Raw genomic sequence first — 19757 nt, forward strand, 5'->3', positions numbered from 1 at the left:
AAAATGGAGTTACTAATGCTATTTCAAAATAATACACTGCATTGGATGTTTGAAAAATGTTGGTTTGCAAGAATGGCCTTATAGCAGAGTGCAAGATCTTGCATTGCATTTTCCCCTAAACGACCAAGATGAAAGGGATCTACAGTATGTGTGAAGTACAATGGGCAACCATGTCTACCTCCAATAATAGTGCAGAAAGCAGATACTGAATAAAATGATGTTGGTAAAGTAGTAAAGTCGTTGGTAAAGTAAAGTTGGTTATGTCATTGATTATTAACATTCTACTTGCATAAAAAATTAAATTAGGATGACAGCTCAGTAATTCATATTTTCCCTTAATAAGAGTAAATGACAGCAGAACTATGATGAGAGTTTTACAAAAGCTGCTTCATGTATCCATTATCACAGTGAAAACGTGAGACCAAAATGCATTGTTAAAGCAAATGATTGGAAAACTTGGATTAAAAAGGCAAAATGCTAAATGGAAAACATTCAAAATGCTTAGATGCATTTCTTTCTGTGATATAACTAGAAAGATTATCTGTAAACAGAAAAATTAAGATAAATGACATATTTAAGTCTGCTTCCCCTTCAATATTTTCTGTAAAAATTCAGTTGTGTGCTAATATTTCATCCTACAGAGTGAAAATGCCTTGACTGAACTGGTACCATCTAGCTCTGCACACAGTTTCATAGACAAATGTATATTTCTAAAGTTTCAGTTATCCTTTTGTCTAATTATTCATGAATGGATTTGTTAGTACAGCCAACTGATGGGGACCCACTGTGGCTCTGCTTTCAGTCTCTTGATAGCAGACTGCAGTTTCTCAAAGGTCTTGTACAGGTTATGATTTATAATAATCAAATCAAAATAGTGGTTGTAGGTTCTCTGGATGCAGGCACTTTCATTGACTATTTTTTTCAGATTGGTGTCCATTGGGAGCTTGGTGGTGATACCAGCATCCACCAAGGCCTTGTGTATAGCATGCAGTGTCTCTAATTTGGGAGCAGCAATAAACATGACATAGGGCATAAACTCGGATGTCCTTAATACTTTCAGAGTCTTTGGGTTCATGTCCAGGATGTACATCCTCCCTGTCTCGGCTACCTCCAAGATGGAGTCTATCCCGGTACCATAGAGGTTTTCTTGGTATTCACCATGCTCTAAGTATCTTCCAGCTTTAATATCTGTCTCCATCTCAGCTCGTGACACAAATTTGTAAGCCTGGCCATCTTTTTCATCTTCCCTTGATTTCCATGAGGTAAATGGTATTGTGGTCCCAAACCTAGTGGGATTTAATTCTATGAATCTGTTCTTCAAGCTTCTTGGGCCAACACCCTGGGCCCCTATCAATACTAATATCTGTCTCTGAAAGGGAGGCATTTTTGCTACTTCTTCATATATCTGGATTTCATGTTGATCAAATTCTGCATTTTGGCTTGTGAGATACATTATCTTTTTCTTTTTTTGACTGCTTATAGTTCCACAAAAAGGCCCTGGGTTTTCCCAGTCTCTTCTAACAAAAGCCTTCCTCTTCTGTTCCAGAGATTGGGGACAAAGCCAACACTTCCTCCCTCTTTTACATGCTTAGCCTGCTGCCAGTTTGGATCTTGGAGGTTGACAATCTGAAGAATGTCTCCTTTTGAAAACTTCAGTCCTGCCTCTTTGCAGGGAATCAGGTTGTCATTGTAGGGATCATAATCAAAATGGCACTTTAGAAACATCTTTGGAGGGGTGATGGCGTGCCTGTAGCTGGGCAGAATTTTCAATGTGACGCTGTCACTGATGCTCTTCAGGATCTCCTGTGACTCCTTGAGGTTGTTCCCAATCTCATGGCCATTGATCTCCTTAATGATGTCCCCCACATGAAGAAGACCCTGCTGATCTATCATTATTCTCAACCTTCAATGTCATGCCTAAGGGCTCTCCTCCTCTCTTGTGGATACTGAGTATAGGAATGGCATCTACTGGCAGCCTCTGGCTGTTCACAGAGCAATGATTAATTTCTGGGCTAGATGAAGTTGAGCCATAACACTTGGATGCCAAGATATCACAGGCCTCTAAAAGTGACTGAAATTGAGGCTCCTTGAGAATGCTGACCAGCTCTGCAACTTTTTCATCTACATTTATTAAAGGACTGATGTCTTCAAGAATTTCATTCATTAGTGTCAAGTTATTCTCACTGACAGCTTCAAGTTTAGGATCTTCTAGTCTCTCACGAGCCTTAGCAAAGTATTTCACAATCAGATTCTCCATGATACCCTTGAGGAAGATGAGGCATACTTCTGCCCCAGCAGATAAAAACTCGGTGACGTTGTCTAACACCTGCGGCAGCTTTATGGCGGATGCACTGGAGTGAGGAATCCTTGAGACAGGGAGACCAAGGCAATAGTACAGGCACTGTGTGGCGAGGACCTAACTTAGGCTGACGGCGGCTCACACCCCGCACTCCTGGTCTCCTCTGCCGCCGCCGCCGCAGCTGATAACCCCCAAGGACCAAGTCACAAGCTGGACTGGAGGCGGGCAAAGGTGCGGCGGCTGCGCTCCCCTCGGCTTGGCTTGTTTCAAGTGTCCCCTTCTGCCCCTCAATTGTGTTTTCTTCCCAACAAAATCCAAGGCAAGATTCTCAGCTAAGGCAGTATCAGGAGGAGGAACCTTGTGAGATTTGAGAAGGGATGAAAAGGTTTGGAGTGTCAGCTGTGGTGAGTGGGAGGGTAAATCCATCAGGGAGGGTTAAAAGCATTGCCACGCACCGAGGTCTTAGTTGAGATTATGTAACATAAAAAGGGAGTGGGCCTAGGCAGCGTGGGTTTTGGAATTTATCAAGTTCTAACCTACAATTGTGTCATCCATACTCTACCCAGTATCCGGAGCTTGCTAATCTCAGACCAGGAAGGGAATGATAAGACTTTGCCCTAGATCAGGCAGTTTTGGACACATTGAAAGTCTGAAGGTTCCTGAGGAGTCATTGAGATCTTTGAATAACACAGTATCTTCATGCCTTGTCAACAGGCCAGGGACAAATGTCCTTGAATGTAATCATAATAATAATGCTCTGAGATAAAACATCTACAACATATGCCACAATGGACACCAAGAGGTGTAGAAGAAAAGGGGTTCATTGTCCAAAATGCTCCCTGGCCTGACCCAAAAGAACTCTTCCCAGCCCCCCACCCAAGTTGCTGGCACAATCTTTAAACCAGTGAGGGGTGTGAGTATGTTGCACCTACAAACTCACCTACACCATGAGGAAGCATTGAACTTGAGCAAAAAATGCCTGCATTATGAGAAACAGCTAGTTGCTTTCTTGTACTCTTTGGAAGAATGGAAGGATGGGCTGAAATGAAAGCCTGTGGTACTTGCTTTTAGAAGATCAAATGTGCCTCCAGCAGGTGAGAGACACCTCAAAAGGCATCTGAGCTAAAAGCTGAGGCCAATGTACAAGCTGTCTTTTATTCGCATCATTCTAAGTTTTCCTTCAGGGTTCACCTATACTTTAAAAAGGTTGGCTGGGAGATATACCTAAATTCAGTGATCATAAGATCAGAGCCTGTGAGCCAGAAGAGCCCTTCTCTAAGAGGTTAATGAGTTCAAATTCCTTCCAAGAGGTGAACTAAATGGCTTTGAACTCAGGTCTTCTGTCTCAAAATCTGCCTTTCTTTCTATTACATATGCTTCTCTTTTCCTTGCTTATAACAGAGCCTGAGATTTGGTCATGTTAAAGCCTCTTTGTTTCATTTCTCCCTTTTGCTTTTTTTTCTTTTGTAAAGAGGAAGAAACTAGACTCAGGGAGAAGAAGGGATTGAGACTCACAGAATGAATGTCTGAGCTTGACAGGAACCTTAGTGATCATGTAATTCCAACTCCCTCATTTCAGTGATGAGGAAACTATGACCCAATGAGAGGAAGTGACTTGTTCAAAGATTTCTAACAGAACCAGAATTTGAGGTGTTAGGGGATAAGTTGCCAGCAGAGACCTAGGTGTGAGTCAGGGTGCTCAGTCCTCTAATCAAAGACTATCTGACCTGAATTAGAGAACTCAACTTTCTCTTGAAAAAAAAAAAACACCCAGAAGTGGGCATCTAGCTTATCTTGATCTATCACAGCTCTCTATTTGCATGATCCTCTGCCTGCTCTAGTGGCTTCTCCTTTATTGTCTCTCCCAAAGTCTATTCAAGTTCAAGGTCAGCAGCACCTGGGCAGACTGGGTAATCTGGCCCAGGTCAAATACAAAGCCACACTACCCTGGGGAAATCTGGGTAGTTTCCTAATCCACTAGGCAAGGCCTCTCACCCCAAGGTTTCTGTTGTGCAGTAATCAGCCCTAGATTATTCAAGGTGATCACCACCCTGCACACTGCACATGCAGAGACATTTTTAGGAAGGTGCCTGAACCCTCAAATTTCTGTTTGAGGTATATAGACAAGCTGTATGCCTAACAACTGGAAAAAATAAATGAATGAAAAATCATGTATTACACTGTGCTAATTTATGGAAGGTTATTATAGAAACATATCTTGGGGAGTGTGGAAAGCCTCCATCTCTGAGGTATGGTCCACACTACTTCTGCACTCTCACATATAGATCAAGATCATTGGGGAAGAAGAACTGAGATTCATTGTGACCTTGGAGAAGACCATGTCTAACTCTGGGGCATAGTTTCTCCTTTCCAATGCTAAATCCTTTGATTCAGCTTGTAGTTGTAGCTAGCCAATGGAGAAGAGAGAGGAAGCTAAAACTGAAACCAACAGAGGAAGAATCTTAGAATCATAGAACACTGAATGGAAGATATTTGTAGTGTTTAGCATAGTGCCTGGCACATAGTAGGTGCTATATAAATACTATTGTGGTTGTTAAAAATTTTCCGGTCTAATCCCCTCATTTTACATGAAACAAATTGAGGTCAAGGAAAGGGGAAGTGGATTTTGGATTTTTACAAAATACAAGGCTGAAGAACATTTTTGAACCATCCAAATTCTTTTTTTCCCTTTTTTAATTATTAATTTATTTTGATTTATCAACAATCACTTCCATAAGCTTTTGAGTTTTAAATTTTTCTTCCCCTCCCTCTGCACCTCCCTCCCCAAGACAGCGCTCAGTCTGATATAGGCTATACATATACATTCCTGTTAAACATATTTTCACATTAGTGATGTAAGTAGGAATTAGAACCAATAGGAAGAACCACCAGAAAGAGGAAACAAAACACAACAGAAGAAAAAAAAATAACAAATGCTATACTTCAATCTGCATTCAAACTCATACCTCTTTCTTCTTTATGAATAGCATTTTCCATCACAAAACCTTTGGAGATGTCTTAGATCCTTGCATTGCTGAGAAGGGCTAAGTCTATCAATATTAGTCATCACACAACATGGCTTTTAGTGTGTACAATGTTCTCCTGGTTCTGCTAACTTCACTTAGCATCAGTCCATACAAGTCTTTCCAGGTTTTTCTGAAGTCAGGCTGTTAATCATTTCTTATTGCACAATAGTATTCCATTACATTCATACACCATAACTTGTTCAGCCACTCTCCAATTGATGGGCATCCTCTCAATTTCCAATTCTTTGCCACCACAAAAAGAGCTGCTATAAATATTTTTATACATGTGAGTCCTTTTCCCATTTGTATGATCTCTTTGGGATACAGCCCTAGAAGGGCTATTGCTGGGTCAAAGGGTATGCACATTTTAGAGCCCTTTGGGCATAGTTCCAAATTGCTCTCCAAAATGGTTGGATCATTTCACAACTCCACCAACAATGCCTTAGTGTTCCAATCTTCCCACATCTTCTCCAACATTTATCATTTTCCTGTTTTATCATGTTGGCCAATCTGATAGGTGAGATGTGGTACCTCAGAGTTGTTTTGATTTGCATTTCTCTAATCAATAGTGATTTAGAGCATTTTTTCATATGACTATAGAAGGCTTTAATTTCTTCATCTGAGAACTGCCTGTTCATATTCTTTGACCATTTATCAATTGGGGAATGACTTGTATTCTTATAAATTTGACTTAATTCTCTCTATATTTTTAAAAATGAGGCCCTTGTCAGAGAAACTGGTTGTAAAAATTCTTTCCCAATTTTCTACTTTCTTACTATTCTTGGTTGCATTGGCCTTGTTTGTGCAAAAACTTTTCAATTTAATGTAATCAAAGTTATCCATTTTGCATTTTGTAATGTTCTCTATCTCCTGTTTGGTCATGAATTCTTCTGTTCTCCATAAATCTGACAGGTAAACTATTCCTTGCTCTCCCAGTTTGCTTATAGTATCAGCCTTTATATCTAAATCATGAACCCATTTTGGTATATGGTGTGAGATTTTGGTCTATGCCTAGTTTCTGCCATATTCTTTTCCATTTTTCCCAGCAGTTTTTGTCAAATAATGAGTTTTTATCCCAGAGGCTGGGGTCTTTGGGTTTCTCAAATAATAGATTACTATAGTCATTGACTACTGTGTCTTGCATACCTGACCTGTTCCACTGATCCACCAGTCTATTTGTTAGCCAGTACCAAGCAGTTTTGATGATTGCTGCTTTATAATCCAATTTAAGATCTGGAATGACTAGGCCACCTTCCCCTGTATTTCTTTTCATTAGTTCCCTTGATATTCTGGATCTTTTGTTCCTCCAAATGAATCTTGTTATTATTTTTTCTAACTCTATAAATTAATCTTTGGTAATTTGATTGGTATGGCACTGAATAAGTAAATTAGCTTATGTAGAGTGGACTTTTTATTATATTAGCGTGGCCTACCCATGAGCAACTAATGGCTTTCCAATTATTTAGATCTGACTTTATTTGTGTGAAAAGTGTTTTGTAATTGTGTTCACAGAGTTCCTGGGTTTGTTTTGGCAGGTAGACTCCTAAATATTTTATAATGTCTACAGTAAGTTTAAATGGAATTTCTCTTTCTATCTCTTGCTGTTGGGCTTTGTTGGTAATATGTAGAAATGCCAATGGTTTACGTGGGTTTATTTTATAGCCTGCAACTTTGCTAATGTTGTGCATTATTTCAAGTAGTTTTTCACTTGATTCTCTAAGTATATCATCATATCATCTGCAAAGAATGATAGTTTTGTTTCGTTTTGCTTATTGTAATACCTTCAATTTCTTTTTCTTCTCTTATTGCTAAAACTAACATTTCTAGTACAATATTGAACAACAGTGGTGATAATGAACATCCTTGTTTCACTCCCGATCTTCCTGGAAGTGCTTCTAGCTTATCACCATTACATATGATGCTTGCTGAAGGTTTTAGGTAGATGTTACTTATTATTTTAAGGAAGACTCCATTTATTCCTATGCTCTCTAGTTTTTTTTAATAGGAATTGGTGTTGTATTTTGTCAAAAGCTTTTTCTGCATCTATTGAGATGATCATGTGGTTTCTGTTAGTTTTGGTGTTGATATGATCAATTATGCTGATAGTTTTCCTAATATTGAACCAGCCCTGCATTCCTGGTATAAATCCTACCTGGTCATAGTGTATTATTCTTGTGATAAGTTGCTGTAATCTATTTGCTAATATTTTATTTAAAATTTTTGCATCTATATTCATTAGGGCAATTGGTCTACATTTTTTTCCTCTGTTTTGACTCTTCCCTATTTAGGTATCAGCACCACATTTGTATCATAAAAAAAAAAAAAATTTGTTGGGGCAGCTAGGCGGCGCAGTGGATAGAGCATGGGCCCTGGATTCAGGAGGGCTTGAGATCAAATCCGGCCTCAGACACATAACACTTACTAGCTGTGTGACCCTGGGCAAGTCACTTAACCCCATTGCCTAGCCAAAAAAAAAAAAAATTTTGTTAAGACTGCTTCTTCAGCTATTTTCCCAAATAGTCTATATAGTATTGGAATTAATTGTTCTTTAAATGTTTAATAGAATTCCCTTGTAAATCCATCTGGCCCTGGAGATTTTTTCCTAGGGAGTTCCTCAATGGCTTGTTCAATTTCTTTTTCTGTGATGGGTTATTTAATACAATAATTAATTATTTTTACTTCCTCTTCTGTTAATCTGGGCAATTTATATTTTTGTAAATATTCATCTATTTCACTAATATTGTCAAATTTATTGACATACAGTTGGGCAAAATAGTTCCTAATTATTGTTTTACTTCCTCTTCCTTTCCTCTTCCTCCACCCTTTACATTTTTTATATTGGTAATTTGGTTGTCTTTTTTTTTATTAAATTAACCAAAGGTTTATCTATTTTATTGTTTTTTTTTTTCATGAAACCAGCTCTTAGTTTTATTTATTAGTTCAATAGTTTTCTTAATTTCAATTTTATTAATTTCTCCTTTGGTTTTCAGCATTTCTAATTTGGTGCTTAATTGAAAATTTTTAATTTGTTCTTTTTCTAGTTTTTTTTTATTATTCACTGATCTCCTCTTTTTCTACTTTATTCATGTAAGCATTTAGAGATATGAAACTTCCCCTAAGAACTGCTTTTGCTGCATCCCATGAGTTTTGATCTGTTGTCTCATTATTGTCATTCTCTTGAATGAAGTTATTGATTGTTTCTATGATTTGTTGTTTGACCCATTCATTTTTTAGGATTAGATTATTTAGTTTCCAATTATTTTTAGTCTATCTTTCCATGGCCATTTATTACATATAATTTTTATTGCATCATGATCTGAAAAGGATGCATTTAATATTTCTGCCTTTCTGCATTGGACAGTGAGTTTTTTATGCCCTAGTACATGGTCAATTTTTGTGTATATGCCATGTATCACTGAGAAAAAAGTATATTCCTTTCTATCTCCATTCAATTTTCTCCAGAAGTCTATCATACCTAACTTTTCTAATATTCTATTCACTTCCTTCACTTCTTTCTTGTTTATTTTGTGGTTAGATTTATCTAGTTCAGAAACGGAGAGGTTGAGGTCCCCCACCAGTATAGTTTTGCTGTTTATTTCTTCCTGTAACTCTCTGAACTTCTTCTCTAAGAATCTGGATGCTATACCATTTGGTGCATATATGTTTGTAGTGATATTACTTCATTGTCCACTTACTTGGATCCATTTAACCCACTTGATTAGATTTTTTTTTAACATTACATAGAAGTCAACTTATATCCACCCCCTCTATGTATACCCCTTTAATCATGGTGTAATAACAATACAGTTCTCAGGAGTTACAAGTGTCATCTTCCCTTGTAGGGATGTAAACAGTTTGCCCTTATTAATAACATGTTGTTTCTTTCTGTCCCGTTTACCTCTTTGTGTCTCTCTTGAGTCTTGTATTTGAAGATCAAGTTTTCTATTGAGCTCTGGTATTTTTATAAGGAAGGTTTGGAAGTCCCCTATTTCATTGAATATCCATCTCCTCCCCTGAAAGATCATTCTTATTTTCACTGGGTAGTTGATCCTTGGTTGTAATCCAAGCTCCTCTGTCTGATGGAATACTATATTCCATACCCTACAGTCTTTTAATGTAGAAGCTGCAAGGTCCTGTGTAATACTGACTGTGGTTCCATGACATTTAAATTGTTTCTTTCTGGCTGCTTGCAGTATTTTCTCTTTGACCTGGTAATTTTAGAATTTGGCTACTATATTCCTTGGTGTTTTCAATTTGGGATCTCTTTCAGGAGGTGATCAGTGGATTCTTTCTATGGCTATTTTACCCTCTGGTTCTAGGACCTCAGGGCAGTTTTCCTTGATGATTTCCTGAAAGATGCTATCTAGGCTCTTTTTTTCATCGTGATTTTCAAGTACACCAATAATTTTCGAATTGTCTCTCCTGGATCTGTTTTCCAGGTCAGTTGTTTTACCAAGAGGTGTTTTACGTTTTCATCTATTTTTTCATTCTTTTGTTTCTGTTTGACTGATTCTCACTTTCTCATAGAGTCATTAGCTTCCATTTGCATAATTCTAATTTTTAACAAATTGTTTTCTTCTATTAGATTTTGTACCTCCTTCCCCATTTGGCCAATTTTATTTTTTAGGGACTTGTTTTCTTCAGTGTACTTTTTATCCAGTTGGCTAGTTGTATTTTTAAGGACTTGTTTTCTGCAGTTAATTTTTGTCCTTCCTTTTCCAAGCACACACACACACACACCACTGCCCCATTTAAAGCAGCCTGGAATGATTCTTTCTCTAATCCATTGGTAAAACATTGAGGAGCACTCACACTAAAATTAAAACAACCAAGAGCAGATTAGCCTGATCCTAGTGCAAGGATGACACTCAAATATGTGAAGTGTTCCATATTTTTCAGTGGGGGGGGGTGAGGAATAAATGCTTGTTAATTTAAAAGAAAAAAGCAAAACACTGAATTGAGCCTTATGGAAGAATGGGATAAGGGGGCCCACTTCATTGGACTTTAGAATGTCACTGACACATGACTTCATGTACAGGGGGCAAGGGGAACCCCCAGAGTAAAACACATTTATTGCACTTTGGGGTCATGGCAAGCAGAAGGCCATCCTCATTCTGATAATGAATTAGCTTCTGAGTAACATCCTCTTTCTGGTATCAACACTTCAAGGATCCACGACTTTGTCAACATGGGCACTGCCTCCATCCATACAAACCTCACCTCTCTCCATCTCTAATACTCAGTAGCTGGCCTGTGATAACCCTAACCTCTTCCTGCCCCAATTCATCACTCCACAGCCAGCCTGCTGATGAACCAGGACATAGCAAGCAGAACCAAGATCCATAGATATAGATCCAGATCCTGACATAGATATTATAGATACATACATACATGTATGTGTATGTGTATGCATATGTATATATGTATATCTCCATGGGATCAGCTAGGTGGCCTAGTGGACGCAGGGCTGGGCCTGGAGTCAGGTAGATTCAGCTTCCTGAGTTTAGATCTGGCCTCAGATACTTACTAGCTGTGTGACCCTGGGTAAGTCATTTAATCCTGGTTGCCTTGGGTTTTTCATCTGTCAAATGAGCTGGAGAAGGAAATGGCAAACCACTCCAGTATCTTTGCCAAGAGTCAGACATCATTGAAAATGACTCAACAACAACAGCAAAAACACATGTACTTATGTAATCAGATAGATAGATAGACATATGGTTAGTAACCCTACAGGCCTGTATTTGAAGCCTTCTCAGCGTGGCAGGACATTGCAGTGCTCCTGTTCTGTTGACCTCTCTGGAAAACTAAAGTCCCTTCCAGTAATGACTTCTCTAGGACTTGCCCCCCTGCAGTGTCCACCTCCCCCACCTCCACTTTGTTCTTTGAAGGTCCCAGGCTGCCTACTCAAGGCTCAGTAGATCCCAGAGATCCAGTTTCTGACCTCATCATTCCACTAAAACTGTTTTCTCCAAAGTTACCAGTGATCTCCTAGTTGCCAAAGCCAATGGCCTTTTCTCGGTCCTCATTTTCCTTGACCTCTTTGCAGCCTTTGACACTGCTGAGCACTCCTCCTTGACTCTCTCCTTTCTCTAGGTTTTCAGGACACCCCCCCAGGTTCTCCTCCTCCCTCTCTGACCACTCCTCTGTCTCCTTTGCTGGATCTTCATCCCACATCATGCCCTCTAACTGTAGGTGTCCCTCAGCTTCTGTCCTGGGCCCTCTGCTCTTCTCCCTCTGGACTACTTCACTTGGGTGATCTCACCAGCTCCCATAAATTCAGTTATTATCTCTATGCTGACAATTCTCATATCTGCCTATCCTTCTCTCTCCTGACCTCCAATCTCTCATCTCCAACTGTCTTTCAGACACTTGAATTGGATGGCCAGTAGGCATCTTAAACTCAACATGTCCAAGATGGAACTCATCTTTCCCCTTAAAATCCCTTCCCCCCCCACCTTCCCTATTACGGTAGAGGGCACTACCATCCTCCCTGTCCCCCAGCCTCACAACCTAGGAGTCATCTTGAACTCCTCACTTTCTCTCACCCCCACCCACCCCATATCCAAGCTGTTGCCAAGGCCTGCAGATTTTACCTTTGTAACATCTCTCAAATATGCCTCCTTCTCTCCTCTAACAAAGCTGCCACTCCAGTGTAAGCCCCATCACCTCACACCTCGACTGTTACAATAGCTTGCTGGGGGGAGGGGGGGTCTACCTGCCTCAAGTCCCTCCCCACTCCCATCCATCTTCCAGTCAGGCACCAAAATGATTTTCCAAATGTGCAGGTCTGACCATGTCAACCCCCTACTCAGTAAACTGCAGGAGCTTCCTGTGGTCTCCAGGATCAAATACAAAATCCTCTACTTGGCATTCGAAGTCCTTCATAGCCTAGCCCCTTCCTACCATTCCAGTCTACCACCTGTACCACCTACACCAGTTTCCAACCTCACCCCCTGCATCCCTCCCTCGGGGCCTCTGACCTCTCACTCTTTAATCCAGTGACACTGGCTTCCTGGCTCTTCCACGAACAAGACACTCCAATCTCTCAGCCCTGGGCATTCTCTCTAGCTGTCCCCATGCCTGGAATGCTCTCTCTCCTCTGCTCTGACTACTGAGCTCCCTGGATTCCTTTAAATCCCAACTAAAATCTCACCTTCTATAGGAAGCCTTTCCCAACCCCTCTTATATTCCAGTGCCTTCCCTCTGTTAATTATTTCCTATTTATCCTGGATATAGCTTGCCTTGTCTTTGTTTGGCTGTCGTCTCCCCCATTAGATTGTAAGCTTCTTAAAGGCAGGGACAGGTTTTTGCCTCTTTCTGTATCCCCATTGCTTACCACAGTGCTTGGCACGTAATAAATGTTTATTGATTGATTGATTGTAGGTAATATTTATATAGCACTTGAAAGTTTACAAATTGCTTTCCACATAGTTTTACATTTGATACTCACAACAACCCCATGAAATAGGTGCTATTATCATGCCCATTTTGCAAGTGAGGAAAATTAGGCTGAGAGAGGTAAGAGCTCCTGAGAATTCTGAGCTGTCTGAGGCAGCATTCAAACAAATGTCTTCATTAGTCCAAGTCTAAAACAATACTACCTAGCAAATGGACTATTTTGAATAGGTAAATTGAAAAGATTTTGCACAACTAAGTCAATATAGTTAAAACTAAGAGGGAAACAGTCACCTGTGAACACAGTATTTGTATTCCATTTCTTGGATAAAAGTCTGACATCCAAGGTGAATAAGGAATTGATATAAATATCTAAGACCAAGAACCATTACACAATAGATGTGATCAGGCTGCTGGTTCTCAAGGGAAGAAATCCAAGCTATCAAACAACCACATGAAACATTGCTCCAAATCATTAATACAAGGTCTGTTCTCTATCTCTGTCTCTCTCTCTGGCTCCCTGGCTCTGTCTCTCTGTCTCTGTCTCTGTCTCTCTCTCCCTTTCTCGCTCTGTCTCTGTCTCTGTCTCTGTCTCTCTCTCCCTCTCCCTCTCCCTCCCCCTCTCCCCTTCTCCCCCCACCCCCACCCCCACCAAGGAAAGAGATGGTCTTGTCAAATCCTGCTCCTCTGCCCGTTCTGGCAAATGAGGGTTTGTTTGTTTGTTTGTTTGTTTGTTTGTAGAGAAATTGTTTCTCCAGAGGGAGGGGGAGAGCATCAAGAGACTGCAACAGCATCCTTGCTCCCTTGCTTATCCATCTATGTGGAATAACAATGTTGGGGAAAAACCAAAAATGTAGCGATGTGTTATCTACCAATGACGTCTCAGTTTCCCTTTGGATTAGTTACTGACCAAAGTTATATTCTGAGGGACAACTTTGTCTCCAGTATCTATGCAAGGTCACAGTTGTAGAAACAAAGAACTGGGAACTAGGACTTTGGCAAGTTATAAGGTTTCCCCACTTTGTGAAGATAGAATTGTTTATTGTATTAGAAAAAGGACCTCCGCTCAGACAAAGGGAGAAGTTTTTGTTTGAGTTACCTAGTCAGGGGAAGGAAGCCCATAGTCAGTACATGCATTTACAGAAGAGGATAAGAATGATGATAATGAATCATAGTATTAGCTAACATTTATATAGCACCTTAAGGTTTGCAGAGTACTTCACACATGTTATCTCATTATCTCATCATTCACACATGTTATTTCATTTAATTCTTCCAACAACCTTGTGAGGTAGGTGAGGTGCTATAATTATCTCCATTTTTACAGATGAGGAAACTGAAGCAGATGAAGTGACTTGCCCAGGGTCGTACAGCTACTAGTGTCTGAGGCAGAATTCAAACTCTGGCCTGCCTCACTGCAGGTACAGCATCCTAACCATTATGGTGCCAGCCTACTGCCTCCAAAGGCCAACTGGTCCCTTTCTTCATCACTATTCTTGCCTTTAGCATCCCACCTCCACCCCTTCTTCTCCTGAGCCACTTTGAAATAACTTTGTCCAGGACTCAGAAGTATAACGTTCTGCAGTAAAAAACACCCTGTGCTTTTGAAATAGGTTACACACACTTGATGAGGTCCAGTGGGAGCCCAACACTCTTTCTGTCAGAGAACACTGACCATTGTCAGACTCTTGTGGGCTGGCGGAGTTGGTGCAGTTACCCCAACTCCTCACTATAACACACGAGAGCTGTGGAGCACCAGTTTGTGATTTCCCATTGGTGGCTGCCTGTTTCTGTAGGTGTCTACTTGTGTAAGCCCTTACTCATCCCTCATGTGTCTGCAGTCTGTGTACCCATGGGGTTAGTTCACACATGTGAGGAGAGGGAGGTGAAGAAAAGCATTATAGGCATAGGGGACAGTTGTTGAAAAGGTGAGGAGTCAGGAGATGGGGGTGGGGTGGGGTTGGTGGGTGCTATTTTGAGGAATAGCACAAAGGGCAGTGTGACTGGATCTTAGGGGGTGCAAACTGTCAAAGGACTGGAAAAGTCGTGTACCTGGGGTCTGGTTTTTGTAGGGATGGCCTGAGCAGACATGTTATAGGGGGAAGGGGGTAGCATATAAAGATCCTTGAATGTCAAACAGGGCGCTTTATGTTTTATCCTGGAGGTGATAGGGAGCTATCTGGTCAGACCTACACTTTAGATAGATATGTTGGCAGCTGAGTGGAAGATGGCCTGGACACTTGAGACAAATCAGAAGTCTGTTGCAATAGTCCAGGCATGAGATGACGAGTGCTCGGACCAGGGTGGTGCCTGTGTGAATTCAGGGAAGGGGGCACAAATGAGAGATGTTGTGAAGGCACAAAAGATGAGATTTGGCAACAGATTGCATATGTGAGGTAAGTGTAAGTGAGGAGTCGAGGATAGCAGCAAGGGTTTAGACCAACGTGGGAGGGGGAGGAAGGTGACATCCTTGAGAGAAATAGGGAATTTCAGAAGAAGGGGGGTGGGGCAGGGGCAACAGTAATGAGTTCAGTTTTGGACATGTTGAAATTGAGATGTCTATGGAGCATCAAATTCAGGAGGTCCAATTGGCAATTGGCAGTGCAAGGCTGGAGGTTAAGAGACAGCTTAGGGCTTAGATAAAAAGATCTGGGGGTCATCTGTGCAGGGATGATATTGGAATCATGGGAGCTGGTAAGGATCAGCAAGTGAGATCATTTAGAGGAAATGAGATCCCAAGAGATACCCTTGAGGTACACCCATGGTTACTGGGGATGACCTGGAGGAGGATCAAGCAAAAAAGACTGAGGAGTGGGCAGACAAATAGGAGAAGAACCAGGAGAGAGTAGTGTCATTAAAAACCTGTCAAGGAGAGTGTACATAGGAGAAGAGGTCTAGTGGTTGGACAGTGGGTTAGAAATGTAATTAGGGTGTTGAAGGCTGCAGAGAGGTCAAAAGGGGTGAGGATTGAAAAAAAGTCCATTATATTCTCCAAGTAATGATCATTGGTGACTTTGGAGAGAGCAGATTCAGTTGAATGATGATGATGGAAGTCTCTAAACCGCCGACAGTTTAGAGTGAAAGGAGAGGAAGTGAAGGCACCTGTTGTAAACAGCTTTCTCAAGGAGTTTACAAGATGGAGGAGAGACATAAGATGATCAGGTGAGGGGTTTTTGTTTGTTTGGCTTTTATTTTGGGTTTGTTTGTTTTGTAAGAATAGTGGAGAAATGAGCACATTTGTAGAAAACATGGACGCAACTAGTAGACAGAGAGAGATCAAAGATCTCAAAGAGAGAGTGGAGTTGACAGAGGGGGAAATCTGCTGGTGAATATGGGATGTGATACATCGAGGGTGATTGGAGGGAGGTTATCTTTGACAAGGAAAGGGACCACCCCTCCATATGAGACAGGAATGAAGCAGGACCCTGCTTGTAGTGTGTGCTATTCAGGCCCTGGAGAAGTATAACATAGAGAAGGACATATCAGCGCATATCAACAGGGAGTTTGACAAGAAGCATGGTCCCACTTGGACTGCATCGTGGGGAGGCACTTTGGCAGCTACATGGTGCATGGGATGAACCACTTCATCTTCTTCTACCTGGGCCAGGTTGCCATTGCCCTCTTCAAGTTTGGTTGGAGCATGACTTGTGCTACCTGCCCAGTAAGCCATCTGTAGCGCAAGGACTGCAGCCTGAATTCCAAATACCAGAGACTGAACCATCTTCAGCATTGCCATGGGAACACCTGGAGCTTTAAGCCGTTATTGTGTTCTTGCTATACAAGGTAGCCTATATACTACTTTGTTGTGGTTGTAGAAACAATTAGCAAGGTATTTCTTTTCTCTTCCACACCACACCCCTCTTCTCCTCCCTCCCCCTCCAGAAAAAATCCAGCTCCTCCTTTAAAAATAAACCTGTTGGAGATGTGTGTCTATTAGAAGGGGGAAAAAAAGCAAACAACCCTGGGAGAAGCTATCTGAATGCTATGAGATGAGGAGAAGAGAAGAAGGAGCCCTTGAAGAATGACCTCTGTCTTTTTCTCAGAAGTATTAGACATGCTCCTCAGCTGAGAGGGTACTAGAAGGTATAATAAGAACAGCTTGATGAAGGATGAAAAGGCTTGTAATAGCCTTTGTGGTGAATGGGATAGTGAATCAGTTAGGAAGGGGAAAAAAATTAGCCTTGCTTCAGTGAGGGCCCAATTGAGATTATATAAAACACAAACTTGAAGTTGACCTACTGGCATATTTTTGTGATTTTCCCTAGCTCTGTTCAGCACCATATAGCTGAGAACAAAGTGAGTGGATGATGGGAGTGCCCAAGGATGGTACTTGAGCAAGGCATGGTGGGTGACAGGATAAGTAGGCAAAATGCTTTAGTGTAGTGACAAGTATTCTAACACACTCATATGCCATAATTTGTTCAGTCTTTCCCCAAATGGTTTTCAGCACCGTTTTCTCTGATACTCTCTTCTCCCTAGGTTTTCCTGGCACTACTCTTTCCTGGTTCTCCTTGCACCTATCTGACATCTCCTTCTCAGTCTTCTTTGCTGGATCTACATCCAAGGGTAAGTGCCCACTCATCACGAGGGTCCCCAAGGGATCCATTCTGATCCCACTTCCTCTCCTATCTATGTACTATTTGGCATGGTGATGCCATCAGTGTCCATGAAGTCAGTGATCATCTCTATGCTGATGATTCTCAAATCTACTTAGCCAACCTCTCTCCTGACTCCCAGTTTCACATTTCCAACTGTCTCTTGGATGTTTCAGACTGGGTGCCCTGTAGACATCTTAAACTCAACTTGTAGAATCCCAAGGGTGAAATATAGATGTGTCTCTATAAGGCCTTTGAATACTTGCTTGAGAGAACAGGCCAAGGCCATTCCCCAAGCACTTGACTGATAATTGGCATGCATCCCTCTCAGTGTCAATCATCCCTTGCTTTTGGCATTCATCCTCCAAACCGACTGGTCTCCCCCTCTTTCATTAATGAGACCTCCATTTTACCCAAGAAGTTGGAATGTGTCTGTGTTAGGAGCCTATGGGACAGGATAGAAATCACTAGTGTTTTCTGATCTGGGGACCACTGGGGGCCATGTCTGCTCCAGGAAACGACAGTTCTGTTCTCCCTCATCCTAAAGAGGGAGAGGGAAGAAATCTCATGAGAAGTGAGAAGTGAGTAATATGCTCAGAGTAGGACATGACTTCTCCATGGTAACTGAGAAACGAATGGGAGGAGTGAGTTCCCAAGTGCTATTGCTGCTGGCACCGCTGCCACAATCAGAAGCTGAACTATGTGGAAGCCGATACAGAAAAACAAAAAACAACAACAACAACAAAAACCACTGTTTGTCTAGAAGGATGATGGTGATGCTGCCTTCTCTCTTCTCTATCCTCCCCCTTTTTAGGGAGAGTGGGTATAAGTTACAAAGCTTATCTCTGTGCCTTGAAATTTTATCTTTTACATTTCTATTCACCCAATTTCTACAAGCCAGTACTAAGATAACAACTGTGGTTAACCCAAATATGATCTGTTACATGGAGTATGTTACATGAGATTGAACACAAAGAAAACTCTTTCTAAATCACTGGGAAGGTGTCTTCAGCTGGTAACTTGAGAGGAGCTAGAGAGAGTTTGCTGATAAATAGCATTATGACTCCCCAAAATCAGATGTAGCAAGTGTAATCTGGGCCATTCTCCCAAATGCAGGCGGGTTCCATCTGACCCTCAGGTTCTAGGGTACCCCAAAGGCTTTTTGAATGTATCTTCTCTGCTACTACATCTTCTGAGGCACCCTCCCCTCCCTACCCCCGCCAGAAAGTTAAGTCCAGTAGCTAGCTCTTGAGTTCCATCAACTACTTTTTAAAAAAGGGATACTGACTTCCCAGATAAAGCAAGAACAAAGACACAAATGCCCCCCCCACACACACCTTGAGGGCACCCTCTTCCCTCTTCCCAATACCTCAGCTCATTATAAATTGGTAGCTGGAGCAATCTAGTATGTGTCTTAAGACAGCTCAGTGGAGGTGGCCCAGTAGACAGAGCAATGGGCCTGGAGTCAGGAAAACCTGAGTTCAAATGTGACCTCAGACACTTACTAGCTAAGGCAAGTCACTTGACCCTGTTTGCTTGCCTCAGTTTGCTCATCTGTCAAATGAACTGGAGAAGGAGACGTCAAACTACTCAGGTATTTTTGACAGGAAAAACCCAAATGGGGTCAAAAAGAATCAGATGTGACTGAAACAGCTGAATAACGACAAAAAGTTAGGATTAAAATGGCACCTACCTCAAAGAGTTGTGATGAGGCCCAAATAAGATAACATTTGTAAAAGGCACTGTTAGCATAATGCCTGGCACTTAGGAGGTATATAATAAATCCTCGTTCTCCTCCCTTTCTCTTCTGCCTTGTGAGGTCAAAAGCAGCAGAAGCAGTATTAGGAATAAAAGGGAGAAACAGGGAAACTAGTTTATGCTTAAAGGCACCGTAGAGAATAGATGAGTGTCAATAATAAATACGTGTGTAACAAATCAGTCAGTCAGTCAATTAGGCAATAAGCATTTGTTAAACACCTTTTCTGTGCCAGGCACTGTGATCAGCAGCACTGGGGATACGAAAAGAGGCAAAAGACAGTCCCCGCCCTCAAGGAGATCACCAACTAATGGGAGAGACAACAAGCTGACAGCTATGTACGAACAAGCCACAGGCAGGATAAATAGGAAATAATTAATAGAGGGAAGGCACCGGAATTAAGGGGCATTTCAGAAGGCTTCCTGTAAAAACAAGTAGGATTTTAGATGGGACTTAAAGGAAGCCAGAGAGGTCAGCAGAGGAGGGAGAATATTCCAGGAATGGCATCCAGCCAGAGAGAATGCCCAGGGATGAGAGATGGAGGGTCTTGCTTGTGGAACAGCTGGGAGGCCAGAGTCACTGGATCGAAGAGTGTGTGGGAATAGGGTATAAGAAAACTGGAAAGGTTGGGGAGGGTGGGGGTTGTTTATGAAGGGTTACAGCTTTGTATTTGATCCTGGAGGTAT

General features: G+C 41.4%; 1 non-coding gene and 1 pseudogene across 1 annotated transcript; one reads left to right on the forward strand and one right to left on the reverse strand.

The window, feature by feature from the left end:
• Window positions 1-757: 757 nt before the first annotated feature.
• LOC114053568 lies at window positions 758-16456 on the reverse strand (annotated as a pseudogene).
• LOC114053622 lies at window positions 10115-10221 on the forward strand. The gene has a single exon (XR_003570385.1). It is a non-coding gene; the product is annotated as a U6 spliceosomal RNA (small nuclear RNA).
• Window positions 16457-19757: the final 3301 nt, after the last annotated feature.

Source organism: Vombatus ursinus, unplaced genomic scaffold (assembly GCF_900497805.2).
Source record: "Vombatus ursinus unplaced genomic scaffold, bare-nosed wombat genome assembly UNPS02004142.1, whole genome shotgun sequence".
Taxonomy (NCBI): Eukaryota; Metazoa; Chordata; class Mammalia; order Diprotodontia; family Vombatidae; genus Vombatus; species Vombatus ursinus.